This window comes from Pteropus alecto, unplaced genomic scaffold, assembly GCF_000325575.1.
Source record: "Pteropus alecto unplaced genomic scaffold, ASM32557v1 scaffold3, whole genome shotgun sequence".
Lineage (NCBI taxonomy): Eukaryota > Metazoa > Chordata > Mammalia > Chiroptera > Pteropodidae > Pteropus > Pteropus alecto.
Window position 1 is genome coordinate 32,845,694 of NW_006442484.1, and position 21,233 is coordinate 32,866,926.

The 21,233-nt window shown below is 38.7% G+C and overlaps 1 protein-coding gene across 10 annotated transcripts in view; it reads left to right on the plus strand.

The window, feature by feature from the left end:
- TANC1 (tetratricopeptide repeat, ankyrin repeat and coiled-coil containing 1) overlaps window positions 1-21,233 on the plus strand; it is a 215,529-nt gene that overhangs the window by 795 nt on the left and 193,501 nt on the right. The window lies entirely within an intron of this gene.

A 21,233-nucleotide genomic window follows, 5' to 3' on the forward strand; every position in this document is an offset into this window, starting at 1 on the left:
ACTTTGGGAGCTTATGTCAGAGCACGCCGTCTTCCTGAAGGACTGTGGGGTGCACAATGCTGGGGGTGTGCGAGGCTCCCTGCTTTGGCGCGGTAGCTTTCCGGAACAGCTGGCGAGGAAGGAAGCCCTAGGCATTGTGTGTTGTGTTTGCAGACAGGGACGTCTCTGGACCGGCGTTCTCAAAACTTACTTGACTTATTGTATAAGGCTCCAAGAGGAAATGCGGCGGTGGTCAGGTTGAAATACGGCGCCACGGCCAGGGGTCGGAGGACTCAGGGCTCAGAGACAGTAGTTTTCCCACCCAACCCCCTCCAGCCCATTCTTGGCTGCCCCAGATCCACGTGCCTGGAACTGGTTTCTGTAGTGCTTTTCCCTGTTGGAGTCAACTCCAGTAGGTTAGGAGGGCACCTTCATCTTGAACTTGACCCGAGTTACAGCGCAGACTGGGCGGGTTACAAGGTAAAGAGAAGCTGAATCTTCCCGTGGGATGGGCCTCGAACTCTGACACGGAAAGGAACTGTCTGGTTCAGAATCTTTAAGGAAAGGATTTAGGACTGCTGAGGTCGCTAACTCGAGAAATACCAGACCACCAGACTGCAGAAGTTAGTAATATGTTTGGAATGGGCAGGAATCAGAGAGTAAAGGAGAAATCTGGTTAGTTGGTACAGAGAGTTGGTATTTCTCTGTAGTGGAAATGAGGGGAGTCTGCATCTCTGCTTTCACCAGATCGGCTGCTTTCTCTCTTTTTTCTTCCTGGGTCATCTTTATTCCTGCCAGGCTGGCACTCCTGGGATTGGGGGGGAGGGGAAGGAGAAGAAAGCAGTTGTGAAGCTTCTCTGGCAGCTTGGAGGTATTTCAGATCTGCTACTAGGAAGATTCCTGGATTTTAACAGCTGCTTCTTCATGGCTGGGAATGAAAGAATTTATGAGGGACTGAGAGATGCTCGTTATAGTAGTAGAATGCATGTCTTACTCATTTAAGCTACTTAAAAGATCTCACCAGGGACCTTCCCTGGGGTATGCCAGTTTCCGCAGTTTGTGTCAGGCAGCATGCTTGGTGGGTGTCAGTCAGAATGCATGGTAAATATATTCTGGAGGTATTAAGATGAAAAGTAAGCAGGAGAAAAGGAAATATGGTATCTGACATCCTCAGGACTTCCTCCTAGGGTTGCTCCTGTTACCTGCCAAATGAACTTGGTCCAGGCTTCCGGACTGTTGTGATTTGACAATAAGGGATGGGAAATAGTGTCATTGATTTTAGTGGAGGCAGGAAAGTCCAGAAATAAGTCTAAGGTCACTTTTCATGGCCCCATCTTTCAGCTGGGTTGCTACAAACTTAAGTTTTACAGGGACTTGGAAGCTATGGTTTTCCTGCTTTCTTGGTTTAACCACCAGAATGTCCAAATTATAATTTATGTCCACCGTGGAACTAAAACATAACTGATTCATAGTCAGCCTTTTTCTGCTTCTCATAACAGCCTGTAGAAAAAGAACATTTTTGTCTCTCTAACCACACACAATTTCTTTGGTGCCATAGTGGGTTTTTGATACTGGGTGATTGAGGGCACAATTTAAATATAATGGAATTGTCTCCATTAAATGTCCATTTTTAGATCAACATCCTCTTTTAAGTTGCTGATTAATTCTTTATCTCCCAGGGAACATTAAAACCAGTATCCCTGGGCTGGTAGAACTGTAATCCATATTATAATGTTGCCTGCCAGCATAGCTGGAGGTTAATATTACATGGATGTTTCCATTAGCCTCTTATAACTCAATTGTAAAGGTTTTGTCTGGGTTGGATTGAAAGTAGGCTGTGAGTCTCAGAGCCAGAGAATTGGCTTTATTTTACCTTTCTGATGTAGAGTTTAGTTTAACTTTTAAGTTATTGGAGTGAAGTTTACAAAAAGCAAAATAAAGCAGAGGATGCGTAGATGCTTCTTGACTTAATGATGAGGTTACGTCCCGATAAACCCATCATAAGTTGAAAATATCCCATCGAAAATGCATTTAATACTCCTAACTCGTCGAACATGAACATCATAGCTTAGTCCAGCCTACCTTAAACATGCTGAGAACACTTCCATTAGCCTACAGTTGAGCAAAATCATCTAACACAAAGCCTATTTTATAATAAATTGCTGAATATCCATGTAATTTATTATGTGTATCAGTTTCACACCATCATAAAATCAAAAAAGTTGAACCATTGTCAGGCAGGGACCATGTCTGTCTGTCTGTCTGTCTGTCTGTCTTTCTATCTATCTACCTACCTATCTGCCTACCTTACCTACCTACGTACATTCCTATCTCTCTCTCTCTGGGGAGGGATTTGTTTTAGTCCTAGGATAGTTTTGTTTTGAACTATCTAAATGCATATTTCAGTGGTGGAAAAACTAGAACTTCTTACCAGTTGACAAGTGTTATCTGTACAAGGCGCTTAAACCTTTCTGGGCCTCGGTTTTCTCATTATCATCCCTAAAATGCAAGTACCTTTCAACCCTAAAGTTCTGTGACTCTCCAAGAGTTTGAGAAATGCACACATTCTGGAGTCAGTGCTGTAGTATTAGAACAATGCTTTGGGGTTTATAAAGGGTTTTACTTACATATTTTATTCCTGAACCTTCAGTTAGATAGATAAACTGAGGTGGGGCGAGTTAGAACCATTTGCTCAATATCATCTGTAAATGGTGGAGCTGAACTTGAACCTAGGTCTTCTGATTCTCCCTATTCCTCTCCTGCACCTCTCTTTATTCATGGAATCACCTGTGAATTGGATAAAACCTGACAAACAGTCTGTTAATATGTGGTATCTCTCACAGTATTTCATTTATGGGTTATTCTAGTTTCAGAACCCAGGGTTAACATCTATCTGTGCTTTGATGTCAGAGATTAAAAATGGTACACTGATATTGGCAATAAAATTTTCTCCCCTAAGAGAATTCAGAAATTCACATACCTCAAACTAGAATAAACTTTGTGTATTCTCAACTTCTTTTTATTAAGTAAGCTTCAGGGTAAAGTGTGATTTATAATCTGGACTAGTACCCCAAACAGCATTCTTAAGGAAATCACTTCTCAAATCTATACATCTTTTTTAAAAACAAGAAATATACATATAATTTGCCTTTCATCTTGGTATCTCTCTGCTTAATTTACAAAGCCTGGATGAATGTCCCTTCTTTGGTGTCATCTTTGTTGTGTTTTTTTTTTTTTTTTTTAACTGATGTCTCGATAAATCTGATTTTGCAGCACTTTCTGTGCTAAATAAATTCTTCCTTTAAGGTACTAGTGATTTAATGGTAAAGAAGTAGTAGGTTGCAGGTGACCCATTTTCACTCTGTTTATCCTGTATCCTGCTTGCCTACTTAAGAGCACTGAGTGCAACTTGACACTCATCTGGAAGCTGGTATGGATTTTCTACTGATGTCTCGATAAATCTGATTTTGCAGCACTTTCTGTGCTAAATAAATTCTTCCTTTAAGGTACTAGTGATTTAATGGTAAAGAAGTAGTAGGTTGCAGGTGACCCATTTTCACTCTGTTTATCCTGTATCCTGCTTGCCTACTTAAGAGCACTGAGTGCAACTTGACACTCATCTGGAAGCTGGTATGGATTTTCTTTAAAAGGTTCTAAATAAAATTATGTGCTAGACTATAGGCTCTTTTATGTCTGAGCGGACCATCCATCTTCAGCTTTTTAAACTTATTCTAAGAATGTTTTTTCAAAATATTAAGCAATGATGTCTCAACCACAAAAAGAGGATGTATCAATCAGTACCTACGGGCTGACTTTGAAGGCTGCCACATCCATATGTGTGAGGAAAAAGAGCATTATGAAGCAGTATTTGCTAATGAAGTTGGGAGACTTTGTTATCAGTGTATCAGAAGGGGACAAGAGCAGCGAAGACAAAGAATGGCTTCTCATTTTTTATTATCAAGAGAATGACAGTAGGACTTTTGATAAAGAAGGCTATCGGGGGAAACATTATCTTGTGGAAAGTGAAAGGGGTTCTGGCCTGACTGTGTCACTGATGAGGGTTGCCTGTCTAGGGTAGTTATTGTCTTTAGGGGCTCCTGCAGATGTGTGTGATCAAGGAGAATATTCTGGAAAGAAGAGTCCCATAGTCAAGAATGTCAAGGACAAGAAAAGTCTTGCAGAGGGATGGCATAGTCCCTGGATTTTAGCCACAGCCATGGGGGAGTTTTAGTAAAAATCTTCCAGCCACAGCTGTATGTATAGATGTGAACCCAGGATGTTCGCCCATATAGCCCAGAGCCATGGTGACTCACCACCTTCCCTGCCCCACCCCAGCACACCTAGGGTTACTTGCCTATCATGAGCAGTTGCTTATTACCTCTGCGAGTTGGAGTGGGGGTGGGGCAGTCTCTAAGAAACTTGACTATGACCTTTTCATTCATATATAGTCATGCAAAAATGGGAGCCTATATTTCATGTGCTTTTGAAGAAATATGAAAAAGATTTGACGTACAAAGGTGCATGTAGTATATTTGCACAGTTTAGAGTACAGTATATACCTACATAATGTGCTTGTTACCCTGTCATACCAGTGCATTCTCCTTTGGCACTATTTTAATTGCTGTTTAGTAAATCTATTGTATACATTACCATAATTTATTTACTCAGTTTATTTTGACATTTAAGTGTGTTGGAAGGAAATATCTCTTAGGCTTTCAGAGCCCTTTGGCTCAAATGTGCTTTACTCATTAAATCACAGGACCCTGCACCTGGCTACTGATAGCTTCATAACCTCACATCATCAAGAAACTAACTCTTTGCTCTTAGTTCTTCTATTACATGAATTCACGATTTATGTTATGTGATTCGCAATTTGGGAAAACCCTGGAGACAATCCGATTGGCCTGATGCCAGCCAAAGGAGAGTTATGCTTGGCAGTCCAGGTTAGACCCACAAGATGGGACTGTGGGGAGACGAAGTGTCCCACAAAGAAGGGAGTTATTGTTAATGGAAGAGGGAAGGAGCTGAGTAAACAAAATGCAGGATATGTTTCTAATGCAGGATACCAGTATGCCTAAGGGTATAGACATTTTTAATGCTCCTGCAACGTACACCCCATAGTGTTGAGAGTGGTGGACGTTTCTACATTGTGTGGGGATTTGAATTGCTGCATTTACAGGCACTTGCGTAACAGGGTATTGAATTACTGCAAAAAACTCAGGAGTTGGTTATTATTCCCATGGAACCCATTATACTCGCCTCTCTCTGCCATGCTTTATTCTAAATTACTTGGGATTAGTAACATCAATTATTAATGTTTATCGAGTGCTTGCTGACTCTGAACTGGATGTTTGAATTTAAGAAAACATCCGTGGAAATGAAACAGTGTAGCTTTTTCTTCCCCCATTGTTCTACGTAGGTAGAGTGCTAGGTCAGGGATGGTTTGTTACAGCATTCCCCATCCCGATCTCCTTTCCTTCTTGCGGCTTAAACTTAAAACTGTTGATTTGCTTAGTATTCAGAAATTGGAGCTGGGCTCAGCTGGATGGTTCTTCTGCCTGTGCCAAGGCTCATTCATACTCTGATAGTTACGTGATTCACTATGGGGGCCACGTTACTTGATAACATAACCCTGCTTTTGATTAGTTTTCCGTTGGCCATGATCTTCAGGGTAAATTGGGTGTGTCCCCTGCCCCAGGAAATGAATTTTGATTAAGCCACGACAACTTTAGTAATGCCATTCCTTTTTCCAGTGACCATTGACTGGATAGATATGTGATACCTGTTGGGTCTCGCCATATTGGGAACCTAAGGTTGTCAGCAAAATAGAAGTTGACATTTTGAGGCTCATGAGGTATAAGGATTGAAAGTGACTTTTTTTTAGCTGCTGAATTAATCAACCCTAGAACCACTGTGATTCAGAACATCTTGTGTGAGAAAAAAATTTTATTCTTGTTTCAGATGGTGATCTCCAAAGTGAAGTGTGCTAGATCCTTTTCTATGAGGGAAGACAATATTAAAACTTTATCTAGGAAAACGTTAAGCTTTACTGATATTTAATAGATGGATCAACACTGATTAGTATATATGAAAGCTTCCTGTCACTTAGATTATTTACAGTTACTTGAGGGAAGCGTAGGCATTGTGCAACTTAGTGGAATTGACAGTGTTACCCTCATTCTTATTCTTGTCTTTGGTGGACTGTATCCATGTAAACAGGACTATGGATTATACTTTCTAGTTTTAAGTAAACTGACTCCCATGTGGTTTAAGCAGATTCTTGCAAAGTGATAATAATGTAAGTAAGTATACAGGAACAAGAAAATGTTTTATTCGGAGATTAGGAAATGGGCTTTCAATCAAATTTAATAAGAAGTTTGTACAAAAATTTTGTATAGATTTGTATTAATAAAAATAAACTTAAAACTTCGAATCATTCTCATTCTTTAAAAATTTTTTTAAATCAAAATTTTTTTTCAATTACTATTGACATTCAGTATTATTTTATATTAGATTCAGGTGTATAGCACAGTGGTTAGACATTTATATAATTTACGAAGTGATCCCCTGGATTAGTCTAGTACCCACCTGGCAGTATATATAGTTAATAACATTAACTATGCTCTACTTGACATCCCAATGACTATTTTCTAACTACTAATTTGTACTTGTTAATCCCTTCACCTTTTTCACCCAGTCCCCCACCCTCCCTCCCATCTGTTTGTTCTTTATATTTGTGGGTCTATATCTGTGGGTCTGTTTTGTTTGTTCATTTGTTTTGTTCTTTAGATTCCACCTCTAAGTGAGATCATGTGGTATTTGCTTTCTCTGTCTTATTTCACTTAGCATAATAACCACCCACTAGTTCCGTCCATGTTGTCGCAAATGGTAAGATTTCATTTTTTTATGGCTGAGTAATAGTCCATTGTATATATATTACCACATCTTTATTCAGTCATTTATTGACGGGCACTTAAGTCACTTCCATATCTTGGCTCTTGTAAATAAAATTTCAGTGAACATAAGGGTACATATATCTTCAAATTAATGTTTTGGATTTCTTTGGATAAATACCCAGAAGTGGAATTGCTGGGTCATAAGGTAGCTTAAAAAAGTTTCTAATGAATGTTTATAAGTATATATAGGTAATTCATAACTCTAATGTTTTAATTATAAGTTATATACAACTTATAGCATATTGTGGGTATATGTTTAGTGTTTTTTTTTTTTTTTTTTTACTCTTAGGGCTGCATGATCAGAAGTTTCGAGACCACAGTTTAAGCCATTTTTAATCACTTATAGTTGTTACTTGCAGCTGAAAGCACCATAGCTGATGTAAGGAGAGATAACAGCAATTGCTATTACCCTTTTATTCATAGCTTTCAAGATTCTCTGTGATCTGGTTCATAACTTTCTTTTACAGACCCAGTTGTCCTCTCTGTGTCTCTGCAAATGTCACTGAGCTCCTGCCCATTCTATAACTGTCACATACTGTGCGTCAGTTTTGCCTCTGAGGAGACTGTTCTTCTCTCCCCCACCACTGAAATTTTCATTGTCCGTCAAGGCATAGCTCAACTAAATACTGCTTTCTCATTAATATTTTTCTGATTTCTCCTTTCTCCATTTAAATGGTTCCTTCTACTTAACCTCTCTAGCACATTACTTGTACATTTATACTCTTTTTTCTTTATATTATTAAGTTGTTCACCTGTTTGCTTTGCTTATGAGTTATAGCCTTCTTGATGATGACGGTCCTGTCTTGCCTTGGTCATTTTTTTAAATTGCATGTTTCCCTTTCTGAGAGGGAGGCTGACAGAGAACCCACAGTCGTTGATCACAGCTCTGTGCCAGTTACTGTGGGAGTTTTTCTCACCTCCATCCCCTGACAGCCTTAGGAGGTTGAGAGCTTCATAGACATGTAAGAGATTTGAGGTCAAGGAGCATACATGACCAGGACAGGAGGATTCAGGATCCAAATCTGGGTCATGTTTATTCCAAGGCTGTTTTCTCTGCTCTCACACATGTTGCCTGTAGTTACACGTTGTTATTCTTTCACTTGGTAACACTAACATGGATGAAAATGGGAAGCTCCTTGGATGGTGGTACAAAAACATTACTGGACAATACCCTGCAGGTTCAGTGAGCTAAAAGAAGTCTTCTCTCCTTGTGGAGTGACTGAAAAGGCCTGGAGGATGAGCTGTATGAAGATCTAAATGCCTGAGGACAGTTAGCTGTCTGCAGGTACCACCAAGCAAAATCATGGGAGATAGGCCCCAGTGGTGGGGTCTGACTTGAGCATCCTTGTCAGGAGATAGGAGTGTCCTTGTTGGACGCTACACTGCTCAGCTGAATCAAATTATTTATGCTGATATTCTCTCCATGGTAAGGATAATTGAGGGTTGACAAGTTGTTGGCTTTCAAGTTGAGCCATGTTAAATATATGTTATCATGATGGAAAACAGACATCTCTCCAGGGTTTTAAGGGTCAAATGACAGAATGTATATGAAAGGGTTTTGAATGTTGTAAATTGCCTCCCAGATGCAAGGGAGACATCAAATTTGATTGTTTCTTTGTAGCAGTGACTTCTAGCTCAGATTTCTTTGTTAGCCATTTTTGTCTTTTAAGAATATTTCCAACGTTTTAAAGTATCATATTGAGGCTCTTAATTGGAATAGGATGCAATTTTTTCTCAAAAAAAAAAGAAGAAGAAGAAGAAGAAGAAGAAGAAGAAGAAGAAGAAGAAGAAGAAGAAGAAGAAGAAGAAGAAGAAGAAGAAGAAGAAGAAAAAAACCCCAGACCTGTTATAAAACTTTTAGTCATGAAGTAAGTAGAATTTGTGACAGGGTGAATCTTTTCTTGGGATCTAGTTGTTCAAGTACCCAAAGGACCTATTTGTAAGAATGGGACCATTTTTGGTACATAAAGATGGAAATCTGGGAGACTTTGAGGTAAATTACTGGAAACCTTTAAGCACCACCTAAAAGACTGTCAAATAGTTTTGATTTCAGATTTTGTTTGTTTTGTGTTTTGTTACTGTGAAGCCAGACATTGGAGAGGGTTAGGATAACCTTTGGAAAAAATCTCAAAGTAGTTTCGAAAGTGAAAAGTAGGTGTGGTTTGACAACGTGAATGAACTTGAAATCAATTCCATTGTAGATTTCCAAGGAAATGGATTTGAATAAGTAAAATTTAACTGCATTTGAGGAAAATTTTACAGTGGTAATTTCATATTATAGAAAGAGTCTGACTTAAAATATGTTAATTTATAGGATAAGCAACTACTTATTAATGCAAAACACACACACACACACACACACACACAACAAAAAGTGAGTGGCATCTAAGTTGCAAATAGCTGCAATTGTGAATTTTTTATTATTCAGAGTTCTTGAAGCACACATGTGACTTAGCCTTACCTCAGAGTGGCTTATTTACATTAAGCAGCAATTCCCAAAGTGGGCTCTATGGGAAACCGATTCTCAGGAAATTAATAGATGTTATGCAGGGAAAACAAGTTCTATGTTCAAATAAGTGAGAAACTCTGGGCTGACCAAAGTAAAAAGGTATTTTTGTTTTTAACTGCAGGACTTTCGAGCACCCTTATTTCTAATGTTCATTCTCAGTCTCCTTGAAGGAAACAGAGTATTTAGTATTTCTCAAATGCATTGAACTGTAGGAACTTTTGCAAAGCATCTTTTGGCCAGAGAACGATGTTGAGTTGTTTAATTTGCTAAAATATTTTAAAGGAAATCCCATACATCATATAATTTCACCTGACAAACTTTAGTATGCATCTCTAACTAAGGACTTATGAAAAAAATCACCAGCCATTGTCAATTTTTAATAAAAGTAACAGTAATTTCTTAATATCATCTAATTGTCCCCCTAATGACATTTGTCACCAGTTTTGTTTTTTGGAACAAGAATTCGGTCAGTGTTCTGTGGGTTGTTGTTTTGTCCCTTTAGTCTTTTTTAAATGTAGAAAACTACTATCTCACTACCCTTCCTCCTCTCTCCTTCTCTTAGAAGAGAACTGGTAGCAGGTCCCATGTTCTGAATTTGTTTCCTTGTGTCGTTGTTTACCTTGTCCATTTGACCTCCTGTATTTCCTATAAACTAGGGGTTAGATCTAAAGGCATATTTAAATTCAGGTTAAATATTTTAGGCAGCAATAGATCCTAGACTATGCTCCTCCCCTCTATCCCCCACTTGGGAAAAGGCATGAATTTAGCAATTTATAAGTAGCTTTTTTTTTTTTTTTTTAATATAAAGAAGAAATGGCTTGGAGCATGTTTGGAAATTAATTTTATTAGTATATCGAGGGGACTGCAAAGTTAATATATTCCACTTGTGGTTGGAACATGGTGGTAGTCTGAATAGTTGGCCCAGTTAAATGGATATACATTTTCAGTGTATTTTAAGACTATAAACCATGTGCCTCTTGGATAAAATGGCTTGGGTATTAAACATTTTTGGTGGTTGAATTTGATTCGGAATGACAGGCTATCTGAATTGTAATGAGAAAGCACTATTCCATAAAGATTTATTTCTAAGCACATTAATTTAGAAACATACATTAATTCTACTTCTGTTTGATAAATTTTAACAGAATATTTTTCTGGTAAATGCTTATGCTAATCTGAAATATAGCCATAAATCTAAGTACACCCTTAGGGTGATAATTTTTTTCTTTTATTTCTTTTTATTTTTCAATTACATTTGATGTACAATATTATTGTAGTTTCAGGCTTACAACATAGTGATTGAGTATTTATATAACTTAAATGACTCAGGTTGATAATTTCATACGTGCATTGTCTTGGAAACTCAGGCATGTAAATAAAAATTCCTATCTGACTTTGCTAACTTAATTTGCTATTTAAATTTTTTTTCCCCTTAATATCCTTCCAAGCGCTTGTTGGATGTCTGGGAAAAATTAAACTTAAAGGAATTTTCTGAGTCTTAATGAAGAATAGCATGGAATATATAAAGTAGCTTCGTGTGATGAATGGTAGCCATCAGAGGCAGTGCTTAGCACATTCTTATATTTAATCCCTTAGCAGGCAAGAGTACTGTTTTTCACATCAAAATTCGCCTGTTTTGAATAATAAAGTGCCTTGGACAGAATAGGTACTTTCTAACTAGAATAGTACACAAAATACACACATATACACACTCATTTTTTCTCCTCCCCTTTTAAAAACACAAATGTATAGGGTATAGCGAAAAAAAGCATGATCTTTGAAGCCAGATGAACCGTGGTTTTGTGTGTAGCTCTGGGCAGTTTACTTGACCTTGGTTTCTTTGTCTGTGAAAGGAGGTAGTTTCATAGAGTAATGCCAAGATTAAAGGTGAGAACCTATGTGATAAAATGCTCAGCACCATGCTTGGCTCATAGATGCCAAAAACAGGTCAGTTCTCTTCTTTCTTCTCTTCCTCTTAGCCATATTTTAAAGTTCAGCTTTCTGGATCAGTAGTTGAATGGAAGTTTTTGTTTGCCCTGTGTGTTTTTGAAACTACGAATTTTAAGGTACTTGTTACAGAAATCCAGATAAGACCTTGATTTCAAGATAATCTATATAGTTAGTTGCTTGTGTTAAAACAATTAGATGTTTATATGAAATGTTTTGAACAAGTGGGACAGTTTTAGATGGTAATTTATAGAGAAAAAGGAACCAGAGACAAAAGCGTATTTTGTTATTGGCGTGAGGGTATTGCCAACAAACTGGTTTTAATGAAAATCAGTATTTAAAAAATGCATTTATTTAATAAGACAGTGAGAACTTGAGACACTCCATGGACTTCGTTTGTAGAGATTCGTTTGTGGTTTAGAACTTTAAACTTTATTTTATTTAGATGGAATGAGTCTGTATCGCCACACTCAAGTCATACATGTGTAATTATGAACAGGACTGTCATCAACTGGGAGAGCAGGCTTCCCTACAGAGGAGAGGAGTTAGTGCTTTCCCTAACGGGGCTCACATCCTCTCAGTGGAGGAGGACAAGAGAATTCTCCTTACTGGCTTTGTGCCCTCTTAAAGAATTATTATATTTTCCCAAGAAGGGAAAATTAATAGTATCCTAAGTTTTAATAAGAGAAGTCAAGGAGCAGAGTATAGGCTACTTCAGCAGACATTTATGAGCTTTGCCTTCTTGGCATTTATGGGTAAACCAAGAAGTGGTCCCCTCTATCAGCTATTTCCAACGGTAGGGCATGTGGCTCTGTTAATGGCTTGTACCAGAAAAGGGCTCAGGGAGACTAGGACTTGCACTGCTCCCTGGCCAAGTAGGACCTATTCTCGGAGAATGAACTTGATGCCCCAAGGACATGCAAGTTTAGGTGCACTTGAGCTTTTTTATGCTTTTTTCATACCATTAAGCAACAGTTTATCCCTTCCTTTCTGAAATATTTCATTTAAGCGAGAGGGACCCTTTAAACTGTCCAGCTCCTCATATCAGAAGTCAAACCAGAGGAATCAAAGAGTGTGATTTCCCTATCCCATCATGGAATCATGGAAAGGTGAGGAAATACCACTTCTAGAGGGATAGTGATTGTGTTTTAAGCCAATGGAATTTTTGAAGACATTTCACCTTCACAGGGCTTTTTTGCTTACTTCATTAAGAGAAGTCTTAGCTAGCTCAACAAATATAATATCCTGGGGTTTTAGAAGTAAAAAATTACCATGAAGGTGTTAACTGTTTGACAAATTAGAAACTGTTTTCATTTGTCAAAGGGTGATAGAAGTCTTGCATTAATTTTTTTCAACAAATATTTTTTGAGGGCTGTCATTGTGCCCTTCTGAGTTTGAGGCCAGCTCTGTGTCTCAGTCTGAGGAGACAAGTGCATGCAGGTACACATGTTAGAGACACGTGTGCAGCAGGAGAGTAGAGAAGTGAATGAAGGAGAGAGAAAAGGAGGGAGAGAAGGAGGAAGAAGGAGGAAGAAGGAGTTTGTGACTGGGGAGGGCTTCAGGGAGGAGGTGAAAGATGCGTAGCACTTTGCCAGGTGGGAAAGAGGGTGAGGGCCTTTCTACGAAGGCAGCACCATGAACAGAGGCTAGGAGGCATGGAAGTACAAGTCATGTTTGGGGTGTTGTTACTAGAACAGATGGTGCTTGGCTTTTGGGTACAGTGGCAGGGAGGGGAAAGTCAGATTGCAAAACACCTTGCATGCCAGGCTAAGAAGTATGGACTTGATCCTGTAAAGCAAGCAATAGCTGTCAAAGGTTTTAAAGCAGGGAGATGATGTAATCAGAGCTGTGTGTTGGAGAAAAGCTTTGGCAGTGGTGATGGTGTGGAGAGATGGCGTGGGGACAGATGGGGGGCAGGGCTCTCTGCCATGTGGCTTTTGAAGTAGGTCAGGTGAGAGATGATGTTTGAGCCTGAGTTAGTGGGAGGAGGAAAACTAATATCAGTCGAATACCTTTTATTGTGCATTTGAGGTACATTAGCTCATGTAATCTAAGCAAAAAACTTCTCATAGAGTGCTGTTGTCGTCATCCTCATTTTGCAGAGAAGGAAACAGACTCAGAGTAACCTGGCTCAGCCAGGATTTGAACTCGGATTATTAGTCTTGTGCATTTAGAACACCGTGCTTTTAGAACAGAGGGAACGAGAACCCAAAGAAAGCTGCACATGGGAGATGACTTTGAAGTGGAATGGAAGCTTCTTCCAGAACAGAAAGGAATAGAACTGGTCCTCGAATAACATCTTTTCGTTCAAGGTTGTTTCATTATAACAATGATAAGATGCAATGAGATGCTGTAGGAACTTAAATCTTGTTTACATCAATTAACCTATGGTAAACTGGTTTCCTCATACATCCTTTTGCTTAAAGTTGCCAAACCTACGGATGATGTTCAGTGAGGACTTAAACTGTATTTGGCATCTGACTGAAAGTAGAGAGCAAGGCCGTTTCTAGGCAATGTGGACAGTGAGTGATAAAAGTAACCGAGAACTCTCTCAGGAGGAAAGAGGCAAAGTTTGGGCCCCCCCTGGGGTACCGAGTTGGAAATGCCTAGTAGGCAGCTGGAAACTTGTTTTTTGGGGCAGCATCCCAGCCTTTCTGTAGAGACTCCTTTAAGTCCTCTGAGAAGGCTTGGGGTAGACTGTAGGAAAGGATGGGTAACTAGTTCCTATCCCTGGATCCCCTATTCCTAAATGGTATTGTGCATAGGAAGCACCTGAATGCACACTTCCAGGCCCTGCCCATAGATTCACTGGGTCTGGAGTGAGGTTTGGCAGTCTGCATTTTTATTAAGATCCTGAGTTGAACAAGGCAGTTTGTGACAGGGTCATACTTTTGAGAAAGTATGGCTCTGAATAGCCCAGGCTGTCTTTTAATTTCACTTCTTTCAGGGAGCGTTTAATAGCTCCTTAATATGATGTTGCTGTCTGGTGAAAAGCAACACCTAGGAAATTGCTTGTTTTTAGAAACTTATGTACCTTCATATTTATTTTTGCCAAAGATGCTTTTTAGTTATTTGGATTAACACTCAAAGTAGCAATTGTTTGTTTTTGCTTTTTAAGTGGACCTTTGGCAAGAGATTTCTAGTGAAATTAGATTGAGTATTTTTCTTTCTTATGGAACAAGAGGTTGGAGGAGGGAACCTGGGATGCAGAGAGTGAGGTGTAATACCCCGGGGTTCTCTGTTTGCCCAGATATGACCTAGGTTATCCCAGAGTCACTGAATGGGGATCTAATATACAACATGGTGACTGTAATTAGCAATACTATATTATGTATTTGCAAGTTGAGAAAGTAGATCTTAAATGTTATCACCACGCACACAAATGGTAATTATGTGATGGGATGACGGGGTTAACCAACCTAATTATGGTAATCATTTCATAATATATGTGTGTATCAAATCATCACATTTTATACCTTAAACTTATATATGTTATATGTCAGTAATATCTCAATAAAGCTGGGAAAGGTTACTGGAAAGTACTCTTTGAAATCTGCGTTTTAAACCCGATCGACCAACCAGTTATTAGACCATTTGCTTGTTATTAGTCATGACTCCAGCCTAGGTTGCTCTCCCCTTCCTCTCTGTCAATTTTGCCTTTTTTAAAAAATTGGGATATAATTGACGTGTAAGATATTAGTTTCAGATGTATAGTAACATAATGGTTTGATATTTGTATCTATTGCTAAATGATCACCGCCATAAGTCTAGTTAACATCCATCACCACATACATATAGTTATAAATGTTTTTTTCCTTGTGAGGAGAACTTTTAAGATGTACTTTCTTGGCAACTTTCAAGTCTACACCACAGTGTTGTTAACCATAGTTATACCATGCTGTACATTACATTCCTAGGACTTATAAAATTGGAATTTTGTATCTTTTGACCCCTTCACCCATTTTTGCCCACCCCCACCCTGCATGTCCTGCTTTTTTTGAGTGAGTGGAAGCTTTGAAGCCAGACGGCCTCGGTTCAGGTCCCAACTCAGCTCTTCAATCTCAGGATGACCTGGGCGGGGTTACCCAGTCTCCTTGAGTTTATATTCTGTGACTTCGGAAGGCGGGTACTTTTGAAGGATTTTTTTAAAAAAATAAGTAATTAATTATTTTAAAAATACTTCCCCCTTCTCTCCTCCCCGCTACCCTCTGGTACTTTCGAAGGTTATTTTGGGAGTTGGGTGACATAAAGTCAAAACACGTAAACCTGAACCTAGCCAATACTCCCTTAATCTTGGGAGGGAGGGTGAGGCCTAGAAATGTGCCTCATCCAACCACCTTAGTGCCCGCTTACTCCAGTCGGCAGTGTATTTAGGGCCGACTGCGCGCAGTGCGCTTCTCATAACCATTACTTACCTTATTCTACCTTCCCTCCAGAATTAGCAGGCATTCTTATTTGGTTGTGGCTGATAATAGGAAACAAAGTGTCTTTTTGGTTTTAGTTTTCAGCCTATGTGTCTTTTTTTGTTGGTGCCTGATTACTCCTAAGGTATTTTTTGCTTGTCTCTCCTGATGAACAAGGTTTGGGGTCGTTAACTGCTTGCTGCTGGTGAATTCATTTTTCTTATGTGTGGGAGGGAGGAGCGGCTTCCTCTTGTTTTTCCACCTTTGCTAAATGGCATTTCAACTTCCTTTGTCAATGACGGGGCTTCCCAGCTCCCTTTCTAGTCCCTGTCCTGGTGGAAGAGATAGGAGGTCAGCTTGCTCTCTGGTGGGTTTGCTCAGTCACTGCATAGAAGCCAATTGAACCATTACTTAGTGCCAGACTCCGTGCTAGTGTCTTTTCTTAAATTATCTAATTTCATTCTCTTGAAGGCCTTCAGAGGGAGCAGGCATTCTTACTTACTACATCCAGTTAGCAGATATGAGGGTCCACGTCCGGCCCCAGGTCTCATAGCAGGTTAAGAAGACCCTGTACCTACTCCTGCATGCTGCCCTTCTGCCCCACCCCTTGCCCACTGATAGGTGCTTTCTGAGTGGCTGTGTCTGTGCAGAATTGGTTAACTTTGAAATCCTTTAAGGGTGCTGGCCTAAAGGTTAGCTTTAATGAGTGATTTGGGAACTGTAGATGCTGTGGAGTTGGTGTGGTGGGGAGAGAAACTTGGGGTCTAACTGACAGTGCTCAGAGGGAGAGCAAGCTGGTGGAATTAAGCAAGAATATTGCAGCTACTTAAGATTGCTTGTTCTTTTTATTATGAATGGCTCCTGAAAGCCTCTGCCTGGGTATGCTAAGTGCATATTTATGGATGCCATAGACAAGATTTGCTTGTTTATAACCTCCTCTTTCTTTTCTGCCATTTTAGTCCTATATTCTAAGTTGCTGTGACTCACGTTTTTGGGGGCAGAAAAGTGCCTTTAGATTATCCACAGTAATTATGATGTCCCATCCTTCAGGACCATGTATGTGACTTCTTAACTTTCAGCATCAAAACATGTAGGCGAACAGCATGATGGAAAGATCAGTGATTCTGGAGTAAAGCAGACATGGCTTCAGATTTCAGCTCTCCCTTAGTGCTCTTTGGCAAGTTTCTTAACTTCATGGCCTTGGTTTCTTCATCTGTAAAATGGAGATCATTGTATTCAGTGAGAAATAATGTTTGTATAGTACATGTAGAGTAGGGCTTGGCACCTAATAGGTGTTCAGAAGTCTCCTTGTTCATTTCAGCATAATTCAACAGGTATTAAGTATATTTAGTGTGCCGGACTTTGTGCTAAACTCTGATAGTTACAGAAATTAGTAAGATATAATTTCTGTCCTGGAAGAACTTAAAAATCTGGTGGTCAGGGCTGACACAAATTCATCATGAGGTTTTTGACCTCATGACACATCATCAGCTGTGACAGGAGCCAAATGCAGGAGCATTTCCTCTGCCCTGAGGGTTGGGAGATCCTCTCCTTCCAGAAGGAAGTTATACCTGAGTCCTCTCTTGAAGGACTGAGTAAGAATTAAACAAGCAAAGGAATGTGGGATGGGATGTAGCCAAAGCAACAGCATGAGCAATGGATGGAGCATTTAGGAGAACTGTACTCAGCCTGGATTTGGCTGGAGGCAAGGAGAACAGGGAAATGAGCCCAGAGAGCCTAGTGTCTGTGAAGGTACTGGATGGGCCTGGTGTACCTTAGAAGATATAAAGTTTGTTAGGTTGGAACATCAAACTGTAAGGAAAAGTAATTATATACATAGTGTTAATAGCACTGTCAGACGTTTTTATAGTGCACGGTCCGATTAAATAAATGGTGCAGCCATACAATAGAGTGATCTGCAGATGTTAAAAGAACGAGGTAGATTTAAATGTGCTCTGATGAAAAAACCTCCAAGAATATTATTAAATGAAAAATATATCTGTGCATAGAGTATCTTTCGAAGCATCTATAAGAAACTACTTATGGCGATTGCCTTTGGGAAGGATATGGAGTGTGGGAGAGATGACAGGCTTGCATTTTACTGCAGACCCCTTTGTACCGTTTGACCATTTTTCACATGCATGCGTTTCTTAAAAAAAAAAAAAAAAAAAAAAATTCTGTAAAGGAATGACTAACGTACATTATCAGGTGAGCTAGAAACCAAGTGGCAGAGTGTAAAAATAACTTGTGCTACTGCACTGTAATGCTATTATGTAGAATGTTAGATTAGTTCATGCTCTGACAATAATACCATTCATGGGGGGTTTTAGAGTTTCCTACTTTCACATACATTATTTTAGTCAGAATTAATCACTTCCATCTGTGCTCCCATAGCAATTAAAATATTTTGAGATTGTAAATGTTAAATGGTGGTCTGTATAGTTTGGAAAAGAGAAAAGAATGATACTATTTATTTAATACAACATCCATGTTCTTATTTCTTTCCATCTTTTGCATATTCTTTTGGAAGAAATATAATTGTAACTAAGATATGTATTTAGATATAGGCTTCTCTGTTTAATATGATTTCATGCATTTTCCCAAGTGTCTTATCTTTTTAAATGGTTGCTGTTTTGTGGAACATCACGATTCCTTTACCTGTGATGCCTGTGAAGCACTCATGTTCATTCACTCTGTCATAGCTATTTGGTTCTCTGGGCTGATATTCATCTCTTTGTAGACCCTTGGGGCAGGGTGGCCTCTTTGTCACCAGAGTGCAAGGCACAGAGAAATGGCTCCGCACGTAATCTTGAAGGAATGGATGTTCCTTTTGGGTTTTACAACAGCATTTTAGAGTAGAGATGGTAGATATGGGCTCTTTTTCAGCCAAGGAAAGAGATTCAGAAGCAGTCTTTCCAAAGTCACACCGCAGCTACCTGTAAGGGCTTGAACTCAACCATGAATTCAATTTGCCTAACCCCAGCTCAGCAGTTTTTCCAGTGTTCTTGAAATCGGAACTTTCAGTAGGTTTTGCGGGGAAGGAGATAGCATCTAGAGTAAGTGCACAGGATTTTGACCTTTTCGTGAAATTTAATTGCTCTAATGTGTAGAATCTGGTGATGGGTGAACTGGGTTCAAACCCAGCAGCATCTTTCACAAGTTGTCTGACCTCGAGCAAATTACTTAACATCTCTGGGTGTTAGTTTCTCATCAGTTAAATAGGTCTAAAGTTTTTGCAGATACCTAAGCTCCACAGGGCTATCAGAATACACATAAAGCTTTTAAGCTGGCACCTGGCATATGGTAGGGGCTCACTAAATACTAATCTAACTCTTTTTCCTTATGGCTTGATGAAAAAGAATATCACCAGTGTTGGTAAGGGTGATGGGGAAATGAATGCTCTCAAACAGTGTCGGGGAAATAAATGGGAAAAAATCTTCTGGAGGGCAACCCATCAGAGTGATCATTTAAAACACGCCAACCTTTTGACCACGAAATTCCATTTCTAAAAATTTATGCTAAGGAAATAATTATACAGACACATAAAGTTATATTACATGGATATTCATCAGAGTACTATTTAATAGCAAAAATGTGGAAAAGCCAAATATTCACCTCAAAAGGAGCTTGGGGAAAAACTTTATCTTTCATGCAATGGGATAATAAGGAGCTATGTACAGGGAGAGAGGGAGCTGGGTGGAGTGATGTGGAAAGATGGCTTTTATCTGCTATTAAGTTGAAAAATAGCAGGTTACAGCATGGTATATATGCTATAATCATATTTTTGCCTCCTCCCCACTTCTAAGTATGTAGTAATTGTTTGACACATTTAAGGGTCTACTATGTGCAGGTTCTAAGCTAGGCCCCTTTAACTGTCTTTATGTACATAGAAAAAAAAGTCAGAAAGCTCTTTGGTTGGTAGGATTGAATAATTCTTCCTATTTAAAAAATTACTTGTATACTGTTTTTTATTTATGTATTTTATAATCCATATTAAAAATTTCTTCCTCTACTCTTAAAAAAAATAAAAATATAGGCATTTATTTTCTCTCCATCTCCAAATCTCAACCCTTAAACTTTCTTCTTAAAATTTAAAAAGTTAATTACTAAAGTTCTCTTCTGTTTTTTTCTAAAGAGAAGACATTGTCTTTTATCCTGAATTGCTTGTACTCCATAGCAAATAGCATTTGAGTGTCTCCTGTGTGAATGAATGTGCTAAGGTTTGGCATTGATACTCTAAACCTCTAAAGTGTGGATTTGACATTATCACTCGAAATCATTTAAAGAGTGCTTAAGAAATTAAATCATTTTTAATATGAAAAACTCTTCGGATGCTTTGGGCAAAGTTACTCTGACTTATCTAGTTTTAACTTTTTACGGGGAGTTCTCAAGACAACAGAAATGAAATTACGAATGGGTCATAACTTTTTTATTTCATGGTTTATAGATCAAGAATAGAATTGTTTTGCAATTAATGGTAGAAGCAGAACCTCTTTTTGTGGGGAGAAGAGAGTGAGTGGAAGAGGAGGAGAAAGATATGGAAAGGAAAAAGGTGATATATTTTTGAATACAAACTAGATTAATGCTCAACGAGAATGAAAAAAATCAATCTTGATGTTCATGTCTCAGTTTGATATCTTCATATTTCAAAAAAGTTGAGCTTTTAATATTTTAGATTTGCAATCATTTAAAAAAATCGTACAACTTATAATCTATTTGTGGGCTTTATAATATTATTTTGCTAAATTATAAGTGGTTAACTTTACTGCATTGGGGCTTGAGATATGTTTTTAGATTTTTCAATTGAATTCTTGGCATCATATATGAATTATATTGTAAAAGAACTATTTTGACAAAATGATCAATATCCCCCCTTCCCCCCTTTTTTTTAGAAGTGATACTAAGGGTATTCTTATGTCTGCTTATGAGTTTGTTGGGACACATGATACCAATCTAAGTAGAAAGATGACAGTCTTGGAGCTTGACAGAGCTGAGTGTGAATTTAAGTTTTGCCATTTCTGAACCGAGTGGACATTTATGGGGCTAACCCTTTCTTGCCTTGCTGATTGTGAAGACTAAGAGATAATATCTGTTAAACACCTGCTGTCTTGTTTGGTTCAATGTTTAGCAAATACCAGTTCTTCCTGAGCTCCTACAGTTGCGATGTGGACTCTTTGGGTATGTTGCCACTGTGTTTGTATAAGGTTGTCCTGTAACTCTCTCTGCATTTACACCTGTGGGATCTCGTCTGGAGGTGGCTGGCTGGTGGACACAGTGTCGTGCTTTGAAAGTTATGGCACGCTGAGAGCTGGTCATTGCCATTGAACTTTTCAGTGTAATGAATGACTACCTTATGTTTCTTTGTGTTATTCTCTTTTCAAAAGCACTTTTGTAGGGATGGAGTGTACATTCCAATGTAAAAATGTTAATCTTTGAAAA